Genomic DNA, 19010 nt, shown 5'->3' on the forward strand with positions numbered 1-19010 from the left:
GAAATGAACTCACGACCCCTGGTTTACTAGACCAGTACTCTAACCACTGAGCTACAAGGCCTGGCTGTTGAGGTAACATAACCTTAAAAACAGCAAATTAACCGGGTTCTGGCTTGCATAAAACAATCATCTGATTCGTAGGTGTTAAGTCGCAGATACCCTAAAAAACATCAGTATGACCCAACATCTGCACTTCATTGTTGTATTCAAACAATCCTTGACAGGCCCAGGTGAGAATTGAACTCACGACCCCTGGTTTACTAGACCAGTACACTAACCACTGAGCTACAAGGCCTGGCTGTTGCCGTAACATAACCTTAAAAACAGCAAATTAACCGGGTTCTGGCTTGCATGAAACAGTCATCTGATTAGGAGGTATTAAGTCGCGGATACCCTGAAACACAGTAGTACTACTTAACATTTGAACTCTATTGTTGGATTCAAACAGTTCTTGACAGGCCCAGGTGAGAATTGAACTTACTCCCCCTGGTTTACAAAACCAGTGCTTTAACCACTGAGCTACAAGGCCTGGCTGTTGCTGTAACATAACCTTAAAAACAGCAAATTAACTGGGTTCTGGCTTGCATGAAACAGTCATCTGATTAGGAGGTATTAAGTCTCGGATACCCTGAAACACAGTAGTACTACTTAACATCTGAACTTCATTGTTGTGTTCAAACAATCCCTGATAGGCCCAGGTGAGAATTGAACTCACAACCCCTGGTTTACGAGACCAGTGCTCTAACCACTGAGCTACAAGGCCTGGAAGTTAAGGTAACATAACCTTAAAAACAGCCGGGTACTGGTTTGCATGAAACAGTCATCTGATTAGTAGGTATTAAGTCACAGATACTCTAAAACACATCAGGATGACCCAACATCTGCACTTCATTGTTGTATTCAAACAATCCTTGATAGGCCCAGGTAAGAATTGAACTCACGACTCCTGGTTTACGAGACCAGTGCTCTAACCACTGAACTACAAACCTGGCTGCTAAGGTAACATAACCTTAAAAAAAGCAAATTAACCGGGTTCTGGCTTGCATGAAACAGTCATCTGATTAGTAGGTATTAAGTTGCGGATAACCTGAAACACAGCAGTACTACCCAACATTTGAACTTCATTGTTGGATTCAAACAGTTCTTGACAGGCCCAGGTGAGAATTGAACTCACAACACCTGGTTTACTAGACCAGTACTCTAACCACTGAGGTACAAGTCCTGGCTGTTGAGATAACATAACCTTAAAAACAGCAAATTAACCGGGTTCTGGCTTGCATGAAACACAGTCACCTGATTAGTAGGTATTAAGTCGCAGATACCCTAAAACACAACAGTATGACCCAACATCTGCACTTCATTGTTGTATTTAAACAATCCCTGATAGGCCCAGGTGAGAATTGAACTCACGACCCCTGGTTTACAAGACTAGTGCTCTAACCACTGAGCTACAAGGCCTGGCTGTTAAGGTAACATAACCTTAAAAACAGCAAAGTGACTGGGTACTGGTTTGCATGAAACAATCACCTGATTTGTAGGTATTCAGTCGCAGATACCCTAAAAAACATCAGTATGACCGAACATCTGCACTTCATTGATGTATTCAAACAATCCCTGATAGGCCCAGGTGAGAATTGAACTCACGACCCCTGGTTTACTAGACCAGTGCTCTAACCACTGAGCTACAAAGCCTGGCAGCTAAGGTAACATAACCTTAAAAACAGCAAATTAACCGGGTTCTGGCTTTCATTAAACACAGTCATCTGATTAGTAGGTGTTAAGTCATGGATACCTTGAAACACAGTAGTACTACCCAACATCTAAACTTCATTGTTGGTTTCGAACAGTTCTGGAAATGTCCAGGTGAGAATTGAACTTACGACCCCTGGTTCACAAGACCAGTTCTCTAACCACTGAGCTCCAAGGTCTGGCTGTTGAGGTAACATAACCTTAAAAACAGCAAATTAACCGGGTTCTGGTTTGCCTTCTGAACAGTCATCTGATTAGTAGGTATTAAGTCGCAGATACCCTAGAACACAATAGTAAAACACAACATCTGCACTTCATTGCTGTATTCAAACTATCCCTGATAGGCCTAGGTGAGAATTGAACTCACGACCACTGGTTTACTAGACCAGTGCTCTAACCACTGAGCTACAAGGCCTGCTTGCAAAGGTAACATAACCTTAAAAACAGCAAATTAACCGGGTTCTGGCTTGCATTAAACACAGTCATCTGATTAGTAGGTATTAAGTCGCGGATACCCTAGAACACAATAGTACGACCCAACATCTGCACTTCATTGCTGTATTCAAACAATCCCTGATAGGCCCAAGTGAGAATTGAACTCACGAGCCCTGGTTTACTAGACCAGTACTCTAACCACTAGCTACAAGGCCTGGCTGTTGACGTAACATAACCTTAAAAACAGCAAATTAACCGGGTTCTGGCTTGCATTAAACACAGTCATCTGATTTGTAGGTGTTAAGTCGCAAATACTCTAAAAAAACATCAGTATGAACCAACATCTGCACTTCATTGTTGTATTCAAACAACCCCTGATAGGCCCAGGTGAGAATTGAACTCACGACCCCTGTTTTACTAGACAAATACTCTAACCACTGAGCTACAAGGCCTGGCTGTTGAGGTAACATAATCTTAAAAACAGCAAATTAACCGGATTCTGGCTTGCATTAAAAAGTTATCTGATTCGTAGGTATAAAATTGTAGATACCCTATAACACAGTAGTACTTCCCAACATCTGCACTTTATTGCTGTATTCAAACAATCCATGAAAGACCCAGGTGAGAATTGAACTCACGACCCCTGGTTTACTAGACCAGTGCTCTAACCACTGAGCTACAAGTCCTGCTTGCAAAAGTAACACAACCTTAAAAACAGCAAATTAACCGGGTTCTGGCTTGCATAAAACACAGTCATCTGATTAGTAGGTATTAAGTCGCAGATACCCTAAAACACATCAGTATGACCCAACATCTGCACGTCATTTTTGTATTCAAACAATCCCTGATAGGCCCAGGTGAGAATTGAACTCACGACCCCTGGTTTACTAGACCAGTGCTCTAACCACTGAGCTAGAAAGCCTGGCTACTAAGGTAACATAACCTTAAAAACAGCAAATTAAACGGGTTCTGGCTTTCATTAAACACAGTCATCTGATTAGTAGGTGTTAAGTCATGGATACCTTGAAACACAGTAGTACTACCCAACATCTAAACTTCATTGTTGGTTTCGAACAGTTCTGGAAAGGTCCAGGTGAGAATTGAATTTACGACCCCTGGTTCACAAGACCAGTTCTCTAACCACTGAGCTCCAAGGTCTGGCTGTTGCGGTAACATAACCTTAAAAACAGCAAATTAAACGGGTTCTGGTTTGCCTTCTAAACAGTCATCTGATTAGCAGGTATTAAGTCGCAGATACCCTAGAACACAATAGAACGACACAACATCTGCACTTCATTGCTGTATTCAAACTATCCCTGATAGGCCCAGGTGAGAATTGAACTCACAACCCCTGGTTTACTAGACCAGTACTCTAACCACTGAGCTACAAGGCCTGGCTGCTGAGGTAACATAACCTTAAAAACTGCAAATTAACCGGGTTCTGACTTGCATTAAACAGTCATCTGATTAGTCGGAATAAAGTCGCAGATACCCTAAAACACGGCAGTACAATGCAACATCTGCACTTCATTTTTGTATTCAAACAATCCTGATAGGCCTAGGTGAGAATTGAACTCACGATCACTGGTTTACAAGACCAGTGCTCTAACCACTGAGCTACAAGGCCTGCTTGCAAAGGTAACATAACCTTAAAAACAGCAAATTAACCGGGTTCTGGCTTGCATTAAACACAGTCATCTGATTAGTAGGTATTAAGTCGCGGATACCCTAGAACACAATAGTACGACCCAACATCTGCACTTTATTGCTGTATTCAAACAATCCATGAAAGGCCCAGGTGAGAATTGAACTCACAACCCCTGGTTTACAAAACCAGTGCTCTAACGACAGAGCTACAACTCCTGGCTGTTGATGTAACATAACCTTAAAAACAGCAAATTAACCGGGTTCTGGCATGCATTAAACACAGTCATCTGATTCGTAGGTATAAAATCGTTGATACCCTAAAACACAGTAGTACTTCCCAAAATCTGCACTTTATTACTGTTTCAAACAATACATGAAAGGCCCAGGTGAGAATTGAACTCACGATCCCTGGTTTACTAGACCAGTACTCTAACGACTGAGCTACAAGGGCTGGCTGTTGAGGTAACATTACCTTAAAAACAGCAAATTAACCGGGTTCTGGCTTGCATAAAACAGTCATCTGATTAGTAGGTATGAAGTCACAGATACCCTAAAACACATCAGGATGACCCATAATCTGCACTTCATTGTTGTATTCAAACAATCCTTGATAGGCCCAGGTGAGAATTGAACTCACAAACCCTGGTTTACTAGACCAGTACTCAAACCACTGAGCTACAATGCCTGGCTGTTGACGTAACATAACCTTAAAAACAGCAAATTAACCGGGTTCTGGCTTGCATGAAACAGTCATCTGATTAGTAGGTATTAAGTCACGGATACCCTGAAACACAGTAGTACTACTTAACATTTGAACTTTATTGTTGGATTCAAACAGTTCTAGACAGGCCCAGGTGAGAATTGAACTTACTCCCCCTGGTTTACAAAACCAGTGCTTTAACCACTGAGCGACAACGGCTTGCCGGGGAAGAAACGTAACTTTTAAAGCAGTAAGTTAACCTGGTTCTGGCTTGCATGATTGAGGAGTGATGAGTTGGTATTAAGTCACACATACCCCAAAACACAGTAGTACTACCCAACATCTGCACTTCATTGTTGTCGTCAAACAACACCTGAAAGGCTCAGGTGAGAATTGAACTCACGACCCCTGGTTTACTAAAGAGTACTCTCACCACTGAGCTACAAGGCCTGGCTGCTGAGGTAACATAACCTTAAAAACTGCAAATTAACCGGGTTCTCACTTGCATGAAACAGTCATCTGATTAGTCGGAATAAAGTCGCAGATACCCTAAAACACGGCAGTACTATGCAACATCTGCACTTCATTTTTGTATTCAAACAATCCTGATATGCCTAGGTGAGAATTGAACTCATGACCACTGGTTTACAAGACCAGTGCTCTAACCACTGAGCTACAAGGCCTGCTTGCAAAGGTAACATAACCTTAAAAACAGCAAATTAACCGGGTTCTGGCTTGCATTAAACACAGTCATCTGATTAGTAGGTATTAAGTCGTGGATACCCTAGAACACAATAGTACGACCCAACATCTGCACTTTATTGCTGTATTCAAACAATCCATGAAAGGCCCAGGTGAGAATTGAACTCACGACCCCTGGTTTACTAGACCAGTACTCTAACCACTGAGCTACAAGGCCTGGCTGTTGACGTAACATAACCTTAAAAACAGCAAATTAACCGGGTTCTGGCTTGCATTAAACACAGTCATCTGATTTGTAGGTGTTAAGTCGCAAATACCCTAAAAAACATCAGTATGACCCAACATCTGCACTTCATTGTTGTATTCAAACAACCCCTGATAGGCCCAGGTGAGAATTGAACTCACGACCCCTGTTTTACTAGACACATACTCTAACCACTGAGCTACAAGGCCTGGCTGTTGAGGTAACATAATCTTAAAAACAGCAAATTAACCGGATTCTGGCTTGCATTAAAAAGTTATCTGATTCGTAGGTATAAAATCGTAGATACCCTAAAACACAGTAGTACTTCCCAACATCTGCACTTTATTGCTGTATTCAAACAACCCATGAAAGGCCCAGGTGAGAATTGAACTCACGACCCCTGGTTTACTAGACCAGTGGTCTAACCACTGAGCTACAAGGCCTGCTGGCAAAGGTAACATAACCTTAAAAACAGCAAATTAACCGGATTCTGGCTTGCATTAAACAGTTATCTGATTCGTAGGTATAAAATCGTAGATACCCCAAAACACAGTAGTACTTCCCAACATCTGCACTTCATTGCTGCATTCAAACAATCCATGAAAGGCCCAGGTGAGAATTGAACTCACAACCCCTGGTTTATTAGACCAGTACTCTAACCACTGAGCTACAAGGCTTGGCTGTTGAAGTAACATAACCTTAAAAACAGCAAATTAACCGGGTTCTGGCTTGCATGAAACAGTCATCTGATTAGGAGGTATTAAGTCGCGGATACCCTGAAACACAGTAGTACTACCCAACATTTGAACTTTATTGTTGGATTCAAACAGTTCTTGACAGGCCCAGGTGAGAATTGAACTTACTCCCCCTGGTTTACAAAACCAGTGCTTTAACCACTGAGCGACAACGGCTTGCCGGGGAAGAAACGTAACTTTTAAAGCAGTAAGTGAACCTGGTTCTGGCTTGCATGATTGAGGAGTGATGAGTTGGTATTAAGTCACACATACCCCAAAACGCAGTAGTACTACCCAACATCTGCACTTCATTGTTGTAGTCAAACAACACCTGAAAGGCCCAGGTGAGAATTGAACTCACGACCCCTGGTTTACTAAAGAGTACTCTCACCACTGAGCTACAAGGCCTGGCTGCTGAGGTAACATAACCTTAAAAACTGCAAATTAACCGGGTTCTGGCTTGCATGAAACAGTCATCTGATTAGTAGGTATTAAGTCGCACATATCCAGAAACACAGTAGTACTACCCAACATTTGAACTTCATTGTTGGATTCAAACAGTTCTTGACAGGCTCATGTGAGAATAGAACTCACTACCCCTGGTTTACTAGACCAGTACACAAACCACTGAGGTACAAGTCCTGGCTGTTGAGGTAACATAACCTTAAAAACAGCAAATTAACCGGGTTCTGGCTTGCATTATAAACAATCATCTGATTCGTAGGTATTAAGTCGCAGATACCCTAAAATACAACAGTATGACCAAACATCTGAACTTCATTGTTGTGTTCAAACAACCCCTGATAGGCCCAGGTGAGAATTGAACTCACGACCCCTGGTTTACTAGACCAGTACTCTAACCACTGAGCTACAAGGCCTGGCTGTTGACATAACATAACAAACAGCAAATTAACCGGGTTCTGACTTGCATTAAACCCAGTCATCTGATTAGTCGGAATAAAGTCGCAGATACCCTAAAACACAGCAGTACTATGCAACATCTGCACTTCATTTTTGTATTCAAACAATCCCTGATAGGCCTAGGTGAGAATTGAACTCACGACCACTGGTTTACAAGACCAGTGGTCTAACCACTGACCTACAAAGCCTGCTTGCAAAGGTAACATAACCTTAAAAACAGCAAATTAACCGGGTTCTGGTTTGCATTAAACAGTCATCTGATTAGTAGGTATTAAGTCGCGGATACCCTAGAACACAATAGTACGACCCAACATCTGCACTTCATTGCTGTATTCAAACAATCCCTGAGAGGCCCAAGTGAGAATTGAACTCACGAGCCCTGGTTTACTAGACCAGTACTCAAAACACTAGCTACAAGGCCTGGCTGTTGACGTAACATAACCTTAAAAACAGCAAATTAACCGGGTTCTGGCTTGCATTAAACACAGTCATCTGATTTGTAGGTGTTAAGTCGCAAATACCCTAAAAAACATCAGTATGACCAAACATCTGCACTTCATTGTTGTATTCAAACAAACCCTGATAGGCCCAGGTGAGAATTGAACTCACGACCCCTGTTTTACTAGACCAGTACTCTAACCACTGAGCTACAAGGCCTGGCTGTTGAGGTAACATAATCTTAAAAACAGCAAATTAACCGGATTCTGGCTTGCATTAAAAAGTTATCTGATTCGTAGGTATAAAATCGTAGATACCCTAAAACACAGTAGTACTTCCCAACATCTGCACTTTATTGCTGCATTCAAACAATCCATGAAAGGCCCAGGTGATAATTGAACTTAGAACTCCTGGTTCACAAGACCAGTTCTCTAACCACTGAGCTACAAGGCATGGCTGGTGATGTAACATAACCTTAACTCTTTGACCGCCATAAACGTTTAAAAACGCTCACTATAATCCTAGGATAGGCCGCCATAGACATCAATTGACGTCTACTATGTTTTTTTATGGAAACGGGTGGAGGAAAGCCTTGGGCAGCTGTGCTCCAAGTATCAAGCCGATCGGGTTACTATAATGGGTATTCCTGGCCACTAGATGGCTGTGATGAGTCTTTTGGACAAGATAGGGTAGGAGACAACAGTAGAAGGAGAGAGGCTGAGCTCGAGTGTTGAGGGGGAGAGAATGGCGAACTTGGCTAAGGGAGTCAAAAAGGCTACAGATGGCAATCAGCTCACGCTTGATCCTTATTCTCAAAGCTTAAAAGCATCGACCAGTGCTCAAGAGCACAGTGATGCCGGGGTTAAGTCATAGTTGAAGCGGTGACGCGGCCGTTTCGACCACGTCCTAATGCCCCACCGGCTCGCGATGCTAACACCGGAGAAAAGTGGTGCACAACCGAGCACGTCTGCGCAGATGACGTTTCATCGGACGATGATGACTACTATGGGTCCGATGCAAGACAGTCTTGGACAGTCTTCCAAAGAACGTGAAGGTAAGCGCTAACATGCTAAGAGATTGCTAGTAAGATTACTTTCCTAACTTTTCGGGCGATCTGCTAGCAGAGTGTGTAAATGTGCTGATATACACTAAAACATCTATTACCTATACAAACGTGAATGTATATTTTATAGATCGTGCTCCCAGCAACGTCCGACCGCTGGTTCTACGACAAAGAAAAAAAAAAAAAACGTTTTCAATACACCGCAACAATAAAAGGAAAGTCTTTCGATAGTATTGTAATTGTATATGTTTCTTTCAGCTCCTCCTCATAGGGCCCAAAGTGACCCTTCTCACAGTGAGCAGAACAAAGGTAAAAAGAAAAAAAAAAAGATTCTCCACAGCACTAATAAAATATTTGATGGTTAACGTCTTCTATAATTTACAGAATGTGCATCAACCAATAAATCCAAGAAAAAAAGGTAAACATGCACACACACACACATTGCATCACAGTGCTCTAAAATAATATATGATATTGAAATGTATATTTGCAGATCCCAAAGATTCTGGCTGGCTTGAAATTGATGAAGTTGGCTGGCAGCCAACCATCTTCCCCTTTGCTGCAAAACCAGGACCAAGGGATGCTGCAGCAGAGCTGAATTCCCACCTGCCAGCTGACATCCTGGAGCTCTTCATCACGGATGAACTTCTCCAGCACATCGTTCATCATACCAACCTCTACGCAAATCAGTCCATGCAGAAGCAGACTGACAAAAATTGTTGCGCACGTGTAAATAGTTTGCAAAGAGTTTTCCAAATTGCTTGTTCGGATTGCTACTGTTGCATGTAAATAAACTGTTATTTTGCAATCAAAAAACATTTTTTATTGTTGGGGTAGTGTTTTATAGAAGTTTAGGTGTTTGTAGAATCACTCATGCAAAAAAAAAGTGCCAAATTCACTAGAGTGTATGAAATAACATCGTTTCACAAAAAGCTTGATTTCTCCATATTTTGGAAGAAAATAGAGGATTTGGGTGAAATGAAGCTGTTTTCTATTGTTGATTACTGAAGATCCGAATAAGGTAGAAACAAACTTTTTTTTTAGATGAAAGATGAGACTTCGATCTTTCATTTGGTAGTATCCGCGTTTCCATGGTCCTAACACAACATTTTCTGTGGAGCTTGAAAGATCGGTAAAATTCTGTAAATCAGCTGGCACTATGGGGTTACCTTTTCCGAAAATGGCTGGCAGTCAAAGAGTTAAAAACTGCAAATTAACCGGGTTCTGGCTTGCATGAAACAGTCATCTGATTAGTAGGTATTAATTCACACATACCCAGAAACACAGTAGTACTACCCAACATTTGAACTTCATTGTTGGATTCAAACAGTTCTTGACAGGCTCAGGTGAGAATTTAACTCACTACCCCTGGTTTACTAGACCAGTACTCTAACCACTGAGGTTCAAGTCCTGCCTGTTGAGGTAACATAACCTTAAAAACAGCTAATTAACCGGGTTCTGGCTTGCATGAAACACAGTCATCTGATTAGTAGGTATTAAGTCGCAGATACCCTAAAACACAACAGTATGACCCAACATCTGCACTTCATTGTTGTATTTAAACAATCCCTGATAGGCCCAGGTGAGAATTGAACTCACGACCCCTGGTTTACAAGACCAGTGCTCTAACTACTGAGCTACAAGGCCTGCTTGCAAAGTTAACATAACCTTAAAAACAGCAAATTAACCGGGTTCTGGCTTGCATTAAACACAGTCATCAAATTCGTAGGTATAAAATCGTAGATACCCTAAAACACAATAGTACTTCCCAACATATGCACTTAATTGCTGTCTTCAAACAATCTATAAAAGGCCCAGGTGAGAATTGAACTCACGACCCCTGTTTTACTAGACCAGTACTCTAACCACTGAGCTACAAGACCTGGCTGTTGAGGTAACATAACCTTAAAAACAGCAAATTAACCGGGTTCTGGTTTGCATTAAACAGTCATCTGATTAGTAGGTATTAAGTCGCGGATACCCTAGAACACAATAGTACGACCCAACATCTGCACTTCATTGCTGTATTCAAACAATCCCTGAGAGGCCCAAGTGAGAATTGAACTCACGAGCCCTGGTTTACTAGACCAGTACTCTAAACACTAGCTACAAGGCCTGGCTGTTGACGTAACATAACCTTAAAAACAGCAAATTAACCGGGTTCTGGCTTGCATTAAACACAGTCATCTGATTTGTAGGTGTTAAGTCGCAAATACCCTAAAAAACATCAGTATGACCCAACATCTGCACTTCATTGTTGTATTCAAACAACCCCTGAGAGGCCCAGGTGAGAATTGAACTCACGACCCCTGTTATACTAGACCAGTACTCTAACCACTGAGCTACAAGGCCTGGCTGTTGAGGTAACATAATCTTAAAAACAGCAAATTAACCGGATTCTGGCTTGCATTAAAAAGTTATCTGATTCGTAGGTATAAAATCGTAGATACCCTAAAACCCAGTAGTACTTCCCAACATCTGCACTTTATTGCTGTATTCAAACAATCCATGAAAGACCCAGGTGAGAATTGAACTCACGACCCCTGGTTTACTAGACCAGTGCTCTAACCACTGAGCTACAAGGCCTGCTTGCAAAGTTAACACAACCTTAAAAACAGCAAATTAACCGGGTTCTGGCTTTCATTAAGCACAGTCATCTGATTAGTAGGTATTAAGTCGCAGATACCCTAAAACACATCAGTATGACCCAAAATCTGCACATCATTTTTGTATTCAAACAATCCCTGATAGGCCCAGGTGAGAATTGAACTCACGACCCCTGGTTTACAACACCAGTGCGCTAACCACTGAGCTACAAGGCCTGCTTGCAAAGGTAACATAACCTTAAAAACAGCAAGTTAACCGGGTTCTGGCTTTCATTAAACACAGTCATCTGATTCGTAGGTATAAAATCATAGATACCCGAAAACACAGTAGTACTTCCCAACGTCTGCACTTTAATGCTGTATTCAAACAATCCATGAAAAGCCCAGGTGAGAATTGAACTCACTACCCCTGGTTTACAAAACCAGTGCTCTAACGACAGAGCTACAACTCCTGGCTGTTGATGTAACATAACCTTAAAAACAGCAAATTAACCGGGTTCTGGCTTTCATTAAACACAGTCATCTGATTCGTAGGTATAAAATCGTTGATACCCTAAAACACAGTAGTACTTCCCAAAATCTGCACTTTATTACTGTATTCAAACAATACATGAAAGGCCCAGGTGAGAATTGAACTCACGATCCCTGGTTTACTAGACCAGTACTCTAACGACTGAGCTACAAGGGCTGGCTGTTGAGGTAACATTACCTTAAAAACAACAAATTAACCGGGTTCTGGCTTGCATAAAACAGTCATCTGATTAGTAGGTATTAAGTCGCAGATACCCTAAAACACAACAGTATGACCTAACATCTGCTCTTCATTGTTGTATTCAAACAATCCTTGATAGGCCCAGGTGAGAATTGAACTCACGACCCCTGGTTTACGAGACCAGTACTCTAACCACTGAGCTACAAGGAATGGGTACTAAGGTAACATAACCTTAAAAACAGCAAATTAACCGGGTTCTGGCTTGCATTAAACACAGTCATCTGATTAGTCGGTATAAAGTCGCAGATACCCTAAAACACAGTAGTACTATGCAACATCTGCACTTCATTGTTGTATTCAAACAATCCCTGATAGGCCGAGGTGTGAATTGAACTCACTACCCCTGGTTTACTAGACCAGTACTCTAACCACTGAGAGGCCTGGCTGTTGAGGTAACATAACCTTAAAAACAGAAAATTAACCGGGTTCTGGCTTGCATGAAACAGTCATCTGATTAGTAGGTATTAAGTCGCAGATACCCTAAAAAACATCAGTATGACCCAACATCAGCACGTCATTTTTGAATTCAAACAATCCCTGATAGGCCCAGGTGAGAATTGAACTCACGACCCCTGGTTTACAAGACCAGTGCTCTAACCACTGAGCTACAAGACCTGCTTGCAAAGGTAACATAACCTTAAAAACAGCAAATTAACCTGGTTCTGGCTTGCATTAAACACAGTCATCTGATTAGTAGATATTAAGTCGCGAATGCCCTAAAACACAGTAATACAACCCAACATCTGCACTTCATTCCCTGGTGTACAAAACCAGTGCTCTAACCACTGAGCTACAGGGGTTTGCGGGTCTCTTAAAAAGACCTTCAAAACAGCAAATTAACCTGGTTACGGCTTTCCAATTTGTTTAATTGCCAAGAGGTGTCACATGAATAGGTATTCACTCTCAGATTCCCAAAATCACACATGTCCTAGCAAACTTCTGCACTTCATTGTTGTATTCAAAAAATCTTTGATAGGCCCAGGTGAGAATTGAACTCACGACCCTGGTTTACAAGACCAGTGCTCTAACCACTGAGGTACAAGGGTTGGATGTTAAAGTAACATAACCTTAAAAACAGCAAATTAACCGGGTTCTGGCTTGCATTAAAAACAGTCACCTGACTCGTAGGTATTAAGTCGCAGATACCCTAAAACACAGTAGTACTACCCAACATTTGAACTTCATTGTTGGATTCAAACAGTTCTTGACAGGCTCAGGTGAGAATTGAACACCACCTCTGGTTTACTGGTTGGAAAAGGAAAACACACCATTCCATACATTTGTGAAAAAATACGGGATTAACGTTCACTCCGCGTGACCTCAACTTTGGTGTCTTTGGAAATATTCAGTGATTACTGATGAAATTATTCAGTGGAAAAAAAAAATGTGGACTTGACTCTGACATGGTGAGCACGGTTTTGACATTGAGACTTAAGCCAGGTTCAAACACTAAGATTTTAAAATTGCTGACCGACTTCCAAGCTGAGAGAGATGCCAGATGTGATCATGAAATCATAGGAGTAACAGTTTTGAACGTACCATGTTTGTCCCCCCCCCCAACAAACGTTAAAGAGTAAGTGGTTCTCGCCCAGAAAGCCGTTTGGCTCAGCGCGCGAAGGGGCTTTTTCTTTTCCCACGCCCTCTTGGATCGCCAACTACGGCAACCACACTAGAACAAATACCTTTATATGTGTACGCGATAGTGCGCGTTCGTAACTCAACTCAACTTTATTTATAAAGCGCTTTAAGAACAGGCGTTGCTGTATACAATAACAATAAACAAAAAGATAAACAAAAAGTGCTGTACATAAACATCAGTTTTGCAGTAAACAAGAACAAAGCAAACATTTTGAAGTGTGAATAGTTTTTTTTTGTTTTTTTTTTGTTTTTAAACAAGTAAATACATTATACATCAGTGAACAAATAAGAAGTAGTGAATAAAGAGATAAATAAATACATAAATAAGTAGACTAAACATCAAACTAATACACACCACAAAACACCAAAACAAGTCTCATGTTGCGCCAAAAGCCAAAGAGTAAGATGTGTTTTAAGACGTCTTTTAAAAGAGGATAACGAGGGGGACTGCCTAATATTTAGTGGAAGGTCGTTCCAAAGGGAGGGACCGGCAACAGCAAAGTCTCGATCTCCTCTAAGCCTCCGCTTAGCCCTTGGTACCTCCAATTGAGTCTGGTCTGCTGATCTGAGGCACCGGGCAGGTGTGTCGGGGTGCAAGAGCTCGGCGAGATAAGGTGGGGCAAGACCATTGAGAGATTTGAAAACAAATGGAACAATCTTAAAATGGATTCTAAATTTCACGCGCAGCCAATGAAGAGAGGCCAGGATAGGGGTTATGTGTTCCCTCTTCCGGGCACCAGTAAGGAGACGAGCAGCAGCATTTTGGACAAGCTGGAGACGCTGCAGGGAGGACTGGCTGATCCCAAGATAAAGTGCATTACAATAATCCAGCCGAGATGTAACAATTTAAAAGCATGGATTACCATTTCTAAGTGCTGTTGAGATCGGAGATTTTTTACCTTAGCCAGCTGTCTAAGATGAAAAAAGCTGGATTTGACAACAGCGGCAATTTGCTGGTCCAGTTTAAAGTCGCTGTCCATCTTGACACCCAGGTTTGAGGCTGTTGGCTTCAAATACTGTGCCAGAGTACCCAACTCGGCAGGATGAGAAGAGCCGCTGGGACCAAAGACCATAACTTCTGTTTTCTTCTCATTGAAGTTCAAGAAATTTAAAGCCATCCAGGCTTTGATTTCTTCCAGACAGGACAAAAGAGGCCTCAATGAGAAAGCGTCCTTTTTACTAAGCGGGACATAGATCTGACTGTCATCCGCATAGCAATGAAAAGAAATTCCATGTTTTCTAAGGATGGAACCCAAGGGCAGTAGATACAATGAGAATAGAATGGGGCCTAATACAGATCCTTGCGGAACACCATATGACAGTGGGGCGGTGCAGGACTTGGAGCACCCAAGTCGAACACAGAATGTTCTGTCGGCCAAGTAGGATCGAAACCACTCAAGAGCACTGCCGCCAATGCCCACCAGCTGCTGTAAATGAGCCAACAGAATACTGTGGTCCACGGTATCAAACGCTGCAGACAGGTCTAACAGTATGAGACATACATAGTCTCCAGTGTCATTTGCCAGGAGGATGTCATTAAAAACTCGTAACAGGGCTGACTCTGTGCTATGCATCCTTTTAAAGCCTGACTGGAAAACCTCCAAGATGTTATTTTCCTCCAAGAAGGTGCTTAGTTGCATGTGTACCACTTTCTCCAGAATTTTAGAGATAAAAGGCAGTTTGGAAATGGGCCTAAAATTTGACAGCACACATTGGTCTAGACCAGGTTTCTTCAGGAGAGGTTGCACCACAGCATGTTTAAATTGTTTGGGGACTACGCCAGAAGACAGGCTACTATTGATGATAGCCAGAACTGAATTGCCGATAGTCGGAAGAACCTCTAAAGAAATGAGGGGGAACAGAATCACATGGGGAGCCAGATGGCTTAATCTGGTGGACAACATCTTCTAGAGATCTCAGAGAAAAGACTTCAAATATGGAAAAAAAACAACAACATAGAATATTGATGCATTTTAAACGAGTTGATGTACTTCCGGTTCATCATCGGTGGACGTGACGTAGAGGATGGAGCGTTTACAGCAGTGGGAAAGCGTAATTGAATTTTATTTTGAAATGGGTTTAAAATACAAACATATAAAATCTGTACTTAATATAAAACACGGCTTCCAAATAAGCGAACGACATTTGAAGCGAGTGCTAAACTCAAGAGGACATTTTCGTCGAAAAGCGTTTGATGACGTGGCGGTCCTGGTTGATTTCATTCGCAAACAGCTGCAGCATTCCGGACAGCTACATGGCTACCGATGGACGTACAGCAAGTGCAGAGGGCATAGAGCATCAATGGGGGAATTGATGTTTTTTTTTTCATGGAAAATCATGTGGCTCAATGCTTACACCACCAGCAGTGATCCAAAGTTAGTTGGATGGTACTACATAGAAGTTGTGCAGCGCTTAGGGGGTTGTCCTCGAATCGTCAGAGGTGATCACGGAACTGAAAATGGCCAGGTTTAAGGCTTCCAGCGTTTCCTGGTCCCCATACCGCCAGGCAGCACGCTTGAAAGCTATGTGGATGGAGCGAGCAACGCCAAACAAAGAATATAATATTGGTGGGGGTTTCTTTGTAGCCAGTGTATGGAGTTCTGATTATCCCTCTTTTCAAACCTCAGAGACAACGGCTTCTTTGATGGTGGATTTCTGGACAAAAGCCTCATACAGTTTTGTTGTATGGGACTTATTCAGGTGAGTTAATAATACATTTCTGATAGTCATTTACTGAATATCTGTGTATGTGAATGTGTTGATGGAAAGGGCGTCAAGATGAGAGAAACACTCGAGAATGGATGGATGCATGGATGTGACAAAAACATTTGTAACTTACTCCAAGAAATGACAAACTGCTTTTTTTATGTGCACACCTCGTAAGTGACACAATAATGTTAAAATTGAACAAGTAGTTTTGAGGAATTTAACTGTGATCTGAGAAATGCACTAAGGCTGCATGTCACGATCTTGGAAAATTATGCAATATATTTGCTGAATATAGCGATAGATATTATTGTGGTATTTAACATGTACCTAAAGAAATAGCATTTTTATGATAATGAAAGAATTACATTTTTCATGCAGCAAAACAAGCAAACTATGTTCTTAGTTAATTGGCTGTAATTACCTCTTGATAGCCTAATGTTCAACTATTGGATGGCGGTGAACATTTTAGTTGGCAGCTGACTCGCAAATTCAGATAAAAGCATAAAATAAAATTCCATATGAAACTTATTGCATGTCTTTGCGATATGCATATTGCATGAGCCAATATTGCGATATTGATATTTTTTTTTTAGATATATTGTGCAGCCCTAAAATGTACCAAAAGGGCTGATAAAAAACTATAAGTTAATATTGACTGCGTGCAGCACTTCCTAAATCTATCTGTATTTTCTTTTTCAAAAGGATGAGTTGGATGATACGGAGCCCCTAAGGTGGCATGGTAGAAAAAAAAAAAAACTTTAGCTTGCGAGGGAACGCAATCTTTGCGAGAGAACGCAAAGTTGTTTTGCGAGGAAACGCAAAGTTGTTCTTTTCGGCTACCATGTCACCTTAGCTGCGCTGTAAACACTTCCGGGTCATCTTCCATGTGACCAAAAGCAATGTGTAAACAAAGCAGTGGGAAAATACATGCTCCATTCAAGTCGCTTTGGGAAAGCTTTCCCAGTGCTTTGTTTCATGTTTACAAACGTTCCATCCTCGTCACTTTTCTTCACATGGATGGATGACCCGGAAGTGTTTACGGCGCAGCGAAGGTGACATGGTAAGCGAAAAAAACAACTTTGCGTTCCCTCGCAAAACAACTTTGCGTTCTCTCGCAAAGATTGCGAGGGAACGCAAAATGTTTTGCGAGGGAACGCAAAGTTTTTTGCGAGGGCACGCAAAAGTTTTTTATTTATTTATTTATTTATTTATTTATTTTTATACCATGTCACCTTAGGGGCTCCGTAGGATGACACTGCCCAAGTTTGGAACAGCCATCTCATCAGGCCTTCAAAGAACATAAATGTCCCCAGTGGTCGGCCCAACATAATATATACATTGCCTGAACTTTATGGACAAAGGACTTTCTTTCGCCGGTTGAAAATGATCAGGTTCAACTGTGCAAAAACGAGTGTATCTTTCGCAAGTTCATACCTTGTGACCCTGACATATTTGCACTGTGTGATTGATTACTTAATAGCCCAATTCCAACTGACTCGACCAAGAGATCCGTATCAGGCTGTGAACTTGTATATGCAACTCAGAGAGGCTATCACTGTGATTCTGTAACTCACCACTATAACGTTTTCAAAGTCAGAAAATTTAGCTGTCAAGTTTTTCCTTTTCCTCCTCCATCAGTCATGTTAACATGTCTTTGTTTACAGTATGTTATGTTAGCCGATATTCATGTTCAAACAAAGTCCACAAACTGATGTTTCTTTAGATAAATTGCCGTATAATATGGATCAATTGTACTATTTTTGATTAGTAGCAAAATCGTTAATCTATACTTAAGATTTTAATGGGGGATTGTAACACTTTTGCTAACTAATAATGTAATGTAAAACTATTACAATTAAAATATTTCTTGTATGTCATTATACTACCTGTTGTGACCTATGGGCTTTCACTTGTAGAGTGCTTTTCTACTTACATGGTACTCAACGCACTTTAACATTGTCTCTTCATTCACCTATTGATAATACAGCGTCAAGAGCAGGGGTGGGCAAACTCGATCTTAGAGGGCCGGAGTACTGCAGGTTTTGAAGGTTTCCCTTTTCCTTTTTCTTAAATAAAAAGGAAGCCCTTTTATTTAAAAAAAAGGTTTCCCTTTTCCAACACAACTGATATATGAGCAGCTCACCAGCAAGCTCTGCATAATCCTGATAATGATCCTGGTAATATATTTTCCTCCATGCGGCCCCTGAGCTAACATGAGTTTGACACCCCTGATTTAGAAGCTTCAACAGACCAAAGAAATGTGTTGTTAGAATACTGAAGGATACTGGAGTACCTGTAGAAAACCCAGTCACTGGAAAAACAAGCCAACTTCACAAATTGAAGACCTTATAATTGCGAGACATGCACTAATCACTCATACAGCATGCCATTTTCAAAGCCAAATTAATGAAATCTAAAGTATTCGTGGCAGACGATGGTTGGTTATCACTTCCACCTACCAAGTTAAGAAGGCTGCATGCTTAAACATCATGTGCAAGTTTCTCTGTTTTCCTCTAGACTACATGAGATTTCTGCAGGCTTTCTCCCATATTCCAAAAACATGCTTCAATGCATTGAAAACTGTTTCTAGGTGTAAATAATTGTTTGTCTGTGTCTGACCAATCTACATGCACCTTGCCTCTCACACAAAAA

At 41.4% G+C, this 19010-nt stretch overlaps 1 long non-coding RNA gene and 25 other non-coding genes across 26 annotated transcripts; 1 reads left to right on the forward strand and 25 right to left on the reverse strand.

Annotated features, from left to right (window-relative positions):
• Positions 1–222: 222 nt before the first annotated feature.
• trnat-agu (transfer RNA threonine (anticodon AGU)) lies at positions 223–295 on the reverse strand. Its single transcript has one exon. It is a non-coding gene; the product is annotated as a tRNA-Thr (tRNA).
• Positions 296–456: 161 nt separating this feature from the next.
• trnat-ugu (transfer RNA threonine (anticodon UGU)) lies at positions 457–529 on the reverse strand. Its single transcript has one exon. It is a non-coding gene; the product is annotated as a tRNA-Thr (tRNA).
• Positions 530–690: 161 nt separating this feature from the next.
• Positions 691–763, reverse strand: trnat-cgu (transfer RNA threonine (anticodon CGU)). Its single transcript has one exon. It is a non-coding gene; the product is annotated as a tRNA-Thr (tRNA).
• Positions 764–1385: 622 nt separating this feature from the next.
• Positions 1386–1458, reverse strand: trnat-ugu (transfer RNA threonine (anticodon UGU)). The gene has a single exon. It is a non-coding gene; the product is annotated as a tRNA-Thr (tRNA).
• A 161-nt stretch (positions 1459–1619) lies between these two features.
• Positions 1620–1692, reverse strand: trnat-agu (transfer RNA threonine (anticodon AGU)). The gene has a single exon. It is a non-coding gene; the product is annotated as a tRNA-Thr (tRNA).
• A 399-nt stretch (positions 1693–2091) lies between these two features.
• On the reverse strand, positions 2092–2164 carry trnat-agu (transfer RNA threonine (anticodon AGU)). The gene has a single exon. It is a non-coding gene; the product is annotated as a tRNA-Thr (tRNA).
• Positions 2165–2563: 399 nt separating this feature from the next.
• Positions 2564–2636, reverse strand: trnat-agu (transfer RNA threonine (anticodon AGU)). Its single transcript has one exon. It is a non-coding gene; the product is annotated as a tRNA-Thr (tRNA).
• Positions 2637–2797: 161 nt separating this feature from the next.
• Positions 2798–2870, reverse strand: trnat-agu (transfer RNA threonine (anticodon AGU)). Its single transcript has one exon. It is a non-coding gene; the product is annotated as a tRNA-Thr (tRNA).
• A 163-nt stretch (positions 2871–3033) lies between these two features.
• Positions 3034–3106, reverse strand: trnat-agu (transfer RNA threonine (anticodon AGU)). Its single transcript has one exon. It is a non-coding gene; the product is annotated as a tRNA-Thr (tRNA).
• Positions 3107–3505: 399 nt separating this feature from the next.
• trnat-agu (transfer RNA threonine (anticodon AGU)) lies at positions 3506–3578 on the reverse strand. The gene has a single exon. It is a non-coding gene; the product is annotated as a tRNA-Thr (tRNA).
• Positions 3579–3738: 160 nt separating this feature from the next.
• Positions 3739–3811, reverse strand: trnat-ugu (transfer RNA threonine (anticodon UGU)). Its single transcript has one exon. It is a non-coding gene; the product is annotated as a tRNA-Thr (tRNA).
• Positions 3812–5137: 1326 nt separating this feature from the next.
• Positions 5138–5214, reverse strand: trnat-ugu (transfer RNA threonine (anticodon UGU)). The gene has a single exon. It is a non-coding gene; the product is annotated as a tRNA-Thr (tRNA).
• Positions 5215–5377: 163 nt separating this feature from the next.
• On the reverse strand, positions 5378–5450 carry trnat-agu (transfer RNA threonine (anticodon AGU)). Its single transcript has one exon. It is a non-coding gene; the product is annotated as a tRNA-Thr (tRNA).
• A 397-nt stretch (positions 5451–5847) lies between these two features.
• On the reverse strand, positions 5848–5920 carry trnat-agu (transfer RNA threonine (anticodon AGU)). Its single transcript has one exon. It is a non-coding gene; the product is annotated as a tRNA-Thr (tRNA).
• A 161-nt stretch (positions 5921–6081) lies between these two features.
• Positions 6082–6154, reverse strand: trnai-aau (transfer RNA isoleucine (anticodon AAU)). Its single transcript has one exon. It is a non-coding gene; the product is annotated as a tRNA-Ile (tRNA).
• Positions 6155–7016: 862 nt separating this feature from the next.
• Positions 7017–7089, reverse strand: trnat-agu (transfer RNA threonine (anticodon AGU)). The gene has a single exon. It is a non-coding gene; the product is annotated as a tRNA-Thr (tRNA).
• A 158-nt stretch (positions 7090–7247) lies between these two features.
• On the reverse strand, positions 7248–7320 carry trnat-ugu (transfer RNA threonine (anticodon UGU)). Its single transcript has one exon. It is a non-coding gene; the product is annotated as a tRNA-Thr (tRNA).
• A 396-nt stretch (positions 7321–7716) lies between these two features.
• trnat-agu (transfer RNA threonine (anticodon AGU)) lies at positions 7717–7789 on the reverse strand. The gene has a single exon. It is a non-coding gene; the product is annotated as a tRNA-Thr (tRNA).
• Positions 7790–8300: 511 nt separating this feature from the next.
• On the forward strand, positions 8301–9354 carry LOC144026108 (uncharacterized). Its single transcript, XR_013285053.1, has 4 exons — positions 8301–8624; positions 8892–8942; positions 9018–9051; positions 9127–9354. It is a non-coding gene; the product is annotated as an uncharacterized LOC144026108 (long non-coding RNA).
• Positions 9355–10207: 853 nt separating this feature from the next.
• Positions 10208–10280, reverse strand: trnat-ugu (transfer RNA threonine (anticodon UGU)). The gene has a single exon. It is a non-coding gene; the product is annotated as a tRNA-Thr (tRNA).
• Positions 10281–10443: 163 nt separating this feature from the next.
• On the reverse strand, positions 10444–10516 carry trnat-agu (transfer RNA threonine (anticodon AGU)). Its single transcript has one exon. It is a non-coding gene; the product is annotated as a tRNA-Thr (tRNA).
• A 396-nt stretch (positions 10517–10912) lies between these two features.
• Positions 10913–10985, reverse strand: trnat-agu (transfer RNA threonine (anticodon AGU)). Its single transcript has one exon. It is a non-coding gene; the product is annotated as a tRNA-Thr (tRNA).
• A 161-nt stretch (positions 10986–11146) lies between these two features.
• trnat-agu (transfer RNA threonine (anticodon AGU)) lies at positions 11147–11219 on the reverse strand. The gene has a single exon. It is a non-coding gene; the product is annotated as a tRNA-Thr (tRNA).
• A 163-nt stretch (positions 11220–11382) lies between these two features.
• Positions 11383–11455, reverse strand: trnat-ugu (transfer RNA threonine (anticodon UGU)). Its single transcript has one exon. It is a non-coding gene; the product is annotated as a tRNA-Thr (tRNA).
• A 627-nt stretch (positions 11456–12082) lies between these two features.
• On the reverse strand, positions 12083–12161 carry trnat-cgu (transfer RNA threonine (anticodon CGU)). Its single transcript has one exon. It is a non-coding gene; the product is annotated as a tRNA-Thr (tRNA).
• A 392-nt stretch (positions 12162–12553) lies between these two features.
• Positions 12554–12626, reverse strand: trnat-ugu (transfer RNA threonine (anticodon UGU)). Its single transcript has one exon. It is a non-coding gene; the product is annotated as a tRNA-Thr (tRNA).
• Between the last annotated feature and the right edge of the window lie 6384 nt (positions 12627–19010).

This window comes from Festucalex cinctus, chromosome 1 (genome assembly GCF_051991245.1).
Source record: "Festucalex cinctus isolate MCC-2025b chromosome 1, RoL_Fcin_1.0, whole genome shotgun sequence".
Taxonomy (NCBI): Eukaryota; Metazoa; Chordata; class Actinopteri; order Syngnathiformes; family Syngnathidae; genus Festucalex; species Festucalex cinctus.